Raw genomic sequence first — 5663 nt, 5'->3', positions numbered from 1 at the left:
AATTTTGGTTGCACGGAAGAAGGAATGTGCAGCGTGCTTTAACCTACTAACACAATAAACAATAAAGTGTTATAATGCATAAAGGAACAATAAAAAGCAAAAAAAAAAAAAAAATGAAAACCTAAGGCTAAGAGTCAATGAAAATTGCTGAAACCCGAAAGCCCAAAAAATTACAAAACAACTTAACTTTGTTCAAAGTGCTTCCAATATCCAAAAATAACAAAATTTAAACTAGATCCTCCTCAAATAATGTAGATCTGATATGGAAAGGTCTGGCACAAAATTCAGCCCACATAATATTTTCTTATTTTTTTGGTATTTTATTTTTTTGTACTTTTTCGATCATTTTTTTTGTGGAAAATGTTTTTTTATACTCTAAAATAGTGCGAAGAAATAGTATGTAAAATTTTAGATCATTTGAAAAATGTTTACCCACTAAAAAAATATTATTTTTCGAAAATTATCGAGGTAAAAAAATTTGTTTTGAGGTTGTTTTCTAGAAATCAATTTTTTAAAAGCAAAAAATATTTGAAATGCCAAAATCTGATACCAAATGATAAAGGATGAGACAGATTAATGTGGATGCAGATCGTAAAGTTTTTCAAAGTCACGGTGTAACACCTCTAACCCGTATCCGTTGTCGGAATACAATTTCGGAGCATTACCTGAACTTTCAGAAACATTTACAGATAAATTGTGTCAATCACTATTCATTAGCCAAAATCATTCATAATGTCCCTTAAATGGACCCTCGAGGCCCATTACAATCATTCGAGTCGAGTCGGGTGTAACACTCCTTACTTGTGTCCAACAGCAGAACAGGGTACGAGGCATTACCGGGCTTAGTAGTTCACAAACATGCAAAAACCGGGCTACAAAATGTCTTTTAACTTAAAACATTTCATACACATGCATAATGTCCCATACACAGGCCTACGAAGCCCTAAACATGAATTGAAAGTAGTTAGGGACTAAACCAAGAATCTTAGAAAGTTTGGGGAAAACTTAGAAAATTGATTTCCATAAAACACGGTCACACGGCCGTGTGGACATAGGGACATTCTCGTGTGCCTTTGACATGCCCAAGACCTCAGGCCGTGCAACTCTCTATTTATGAAGTCAGCATGCAAATTGAACCACACGACCAGGCCACAAGCCTATGTCTCCAGGTCATGTCCCTCACACGTTTGAGACACACGACCGTGTCTCGGCCTGTGTAGTCAACACTTAGGCTATTTTCCAAGCCCTCATGTTACCCATAAACCATTACAAACTTATACATATTAAAACCACAAATCATGGAATCATTTTAGTGATTAAATAACCTTTATTAAGACATAATCATAACATTAACATGTCCTCTTACAAGCAATGGATCTACTCATGCAATATCAAGTCTAGATTCCTTAATTCACATTCATAAGACTTGTCATTTTGATGATCACTTTTACCATTATACTATTGTTACCAACTTAGCCATCAAGCATTCATGTTTAACCATTATCACGTTGTTTTTATAACGTGCAATTACTACATGGCTATGACCACCTCAATTGGTCATAGAGTATACATCCAACGCACATGTCATATTACCAACCAAGCATGGAAAACAAACATAATCACATCATAAACATTAAACATGACATAGCTAGGTTTACAAGCCATAATCAATATGAGCCACATCTCATGGCCTTATACATATAACTCAATATAAGCCAATACATTTGGCCAAAGCATTATAACACATGTTAATAAACTAAATTCCTATACATGCCACTCACTTGAAATTTCTAATATATGCTTCATTATTCCAAAGGTAGTGACTTGATAGTGTGATACTGCCTTTGACAATCTCCAAACCCGAGCTAACCTGACAAGCTAAAAGAAATGGAAAGGAGGGAGTAAGCTTCACGCCTAGTATGTCCATATGAAAGTAATAAGCAATTTATCAATATGCTTCCACCAATTCTTACAACATGATTTCAAGGTAATACTATCATAATTACCTTTTTACCTATGTTTAGGTCAAGCTGTTTTCTCAAGTCATAGTCACTAAATTATTTATATCCAGAGTTACGGAACTCCAAATTAAGGTCCTATAATTTTCCAAGAAACTAAAACTCACATATATTCTTACCATAAAATTTTCAAAATTTTTGGTTTAGCTAATTAGTACAGTTTATTCTTTAAAGTCACCCCTGTTCTGCTGTTTGATAACTTCAACCTTTCTTTACTAAAAATTATTTATCTCCTCACACGGTATTTGAATGATGTTCCTGTTTGTTTCATGTGAAAATAGACACATTAAGAATTCTAATCATATAAATTTTATCCCATTATTATTTTTGTACAATTTTTAATAATTTTCCCAAATTAGGACAGGGGATTTTGAAATCATTCTCACTCTATCTCACAAAAATTTAAATATTTCATAATATGAAACTCCTTTTCTTACACCGTTTCTTCTATTGAAACTAGACTCACTAAGATTTAATTTCATATTTTATTCAGCCTCTAACTCAAATTTCACAATATTTGGTGGATTTTCAAAGTCGGACTACTGTTGTTGTCCAAAACTGTTTTAGTGTGAATTAATGATACTAAGTTTATCACACCTTATTAATTCATTTTCACCACATTGGTAAAAATACATGTTTACATCATAAGTATCGACCTATAATCACAAGGTCATCACAAAATCATTCTCATAGGCATGACTTACCTATTTACATCCTCACCAAATGTACATCATAAATCGGAATCATTTCTCATGAGTTTGACATACATACCTGTGTTACTCAACATGCTCATGTACTTACTAATGTTCATTCCTTATTAATCATATAACATGAATTGAATTCACATCTTATCAATTTCATGTAAGTACCTGTACCACTCACAACATAGCCATAAGCTCTATCATTTTGACTTAAATCGTAAATTTCTCGTTGAACCATTTGGAATAGCACAGGATAATCACTAAGCCTCAAACATAGGGTACGATGCTAATGCCATGCTCCAAATATGGTTCTACACTGGCTCACACATATAAGTCGATGCCATGTACCAGACAGGTCTTACACTAACTTTCATATAAAGAGACCGATTCCATGCCCCAGACAGGTTTTATACTGGCTCTCATCTATCGGTGTCGATGCCATGTCCCAAACATGTCTTACACTGACACATGTCAAGGTGATGCCATGTCCTAGGTAGGTCTTACACTAGCTTGCATATCTTGAGGCCGATGCATGTCCCAGACATGTCTTACACTAGCACACATCCATATCACCCAAATGTCATGGCAAGGATATCTGATCTATTCCTAAGGTTTAACAAGGAGTTTTTACCGTATTAAATCTCACCATATATTACTCATAGAAACATTCAAGCATTATAAACATAATCAAATATTCAATGCATAAATATGACTAATTTAATGCATAAATTTGACTAAGTTGCATTATATATGTACAACTTACTCGTTTATGTGGAATATCATATTCCATCAAATTTCTAATTTACTCTATATTTACATGAATGTTATTAACGTTTGACATCACTTTCATCATACTTAATATCATCAACATGTAATTCAATATAACTAAAGCAAGATAGATTTCAAGTATATTAACAATAACATGATAACATGCTTATTTAGTCACACGGACTTACATCGAATGCAATTTCGGCTAATTACTCCATTTTAGTCCATAACCTCGTACTTTTCGAATTAAGCTCAAATCTCGATTTTCTTGATCTAACATGATGAAATTCACTCATTTAATCATTACATTAATTAAAACATTCTATAATTCACAATTTGGAAAAATGACTGCTTTGCCCTTAGACTTTAAAAAAATTACGATTTTGCCCTTAGGCTCGTAAATTGATTTTTATCAAATTTCCTCCCTTACCAAGCCTAGCCAAATTCTTTTTATAACTATAGCAACTCACAATTTCAATTATTTCACGCATTTATAACTTATTTTACAACTTTAAAAAATAGCCCTTTTTAGGTGTTTTCATGCAAACTTCTTTCACAAAAGTTGTTTATTACACAACCAAGATTCATTTTCTTCCATAAAATTTCAGCTAATAACATAAATGATCTCATGGAAAAACCCTATACTTTCATCCATTTTGCAAAATAGTCCTCTCATTAGCTAGATTATGCTACAAGGGTCTCAAAAGTACAAAAATTATCAAGAAAGGCCATCAAAATCACTTACTTGAAAGGGTGAAGAGTGGCTGATATTTTTGAGCTTTCAAAACCCCTTCTTTGCTGGTATTTTCGGTGGGGAAGAAGAAAGTTGAAAAGATGATACCTTTTGATTTATTTTATTTTATTTTATTTTTAGTCAAAATTAAGTTACTAACTTCACCTAATTTTGACTTTTCTACTTTCTTTCTCTCTGTGGCCGGCCAAGCCTTATTTAAAGGTCTATTTGCTCTTTAAAGACCCCAAATTTTGGTTCTCTAGCTATTTAACATATTTAGCTAGCAAAACAAAACTTTTGCCCTTTTATGGGATTTAGTCCTTTTTCGTAATTAAGCATGAAATCGCTAAATTTATTTCACCAAAATTTCATGCACTCATATAATCATGCTATAACACATAAAATAAAATTAAAAATAATTTCTTCGGCCTCGAAATAGTGGTTCTGAAATCACTGTTCTGACTAGGCCCAAAATCGAGCTGTTATAGTTCTCCCCCTTAGGGATTTTCGTCCCCAAAAATCTTACCGAAAAAGTGGTTTTGGAATTCACATAAACTTTTCTTTTCCATAATTATTGGTAAAGAGCTTTCACTCGACTGTGTCTTTAATACTTATCTCTTTACTTTCTCTTATCAGTCTCATAAGCGGTTCATTGTTATAATACACCTCGGTTGAATTTCAACCTCTATTTGAGAGTTCATACTCACAAAAGTTCGATCTATGACATCATGTCACAGATACACACATACTTGAATCATTTCGAATTCGAATAGTAAAACTAGTCAGTTCATCTTGACCTTATACTTTTTAATTTCACATAGTCTGATTAATGGAGACTAGTATTCCGAGAAATTTGACAATCATAAGGACACGAAGTCTCATTAATCTGATGAGCAAGAATTTAGTACATACTAGCATGATTTACAGATCTTATCTAATATTTAACAATAAGATACATCACGTTTTTCCTCTTTCCAAGACAGAAATAATTTTGATAAGGCCTTGAGAATAATCCTTTCTCATTTCTATTCTAATATCAGCACTGGAGAAGATAGCCCCGGTAAAACCTGATGTTCGGCTCTAACCCTGTTAACAACTTAAATCTTTCTGTGGTATACAATGCTCTAAAATATCATATTATCTTATTGTCTTAAAACACATCAAAATTCATACAATAGTGCATCATTGAAAATTAAGAAGTCTCTGCCCAAGTGCAGACTAGATCAGTTCAAATACTTCGGTTAATAATATTCTAATTTGTCCAAGTTTTGCTAATCATGGATTAAGCCATTAGACTTTCATAAGATGAAAGTTTTATCATATTATCATTCGGAATTCACTCATCATGCTAATCAAAGACCATTTCACTTGCATTAGCTCAAATAACCAATATATCTCAACTGAAGACATTAGCTTTGATTAACTTGCTTGAGAAAAGAGATC

Source organism: Gossypium arboreum, chromosome 10 (genome assembly GCF_025698485.1).
Source record: "Gossypium arboreum isolate Shixiya-1 chromosome 10, ASM2569848v2, whole genome shotgun sequence".
NCBI lineage: Eukaryota > Viridiplantae > Streptophyta > Magnoliopsida > Malvales > Malvaceae > Gossypium > Gossypium arboreum.
Note: the sequence above shows the minus strand (reverse complement) of the source record.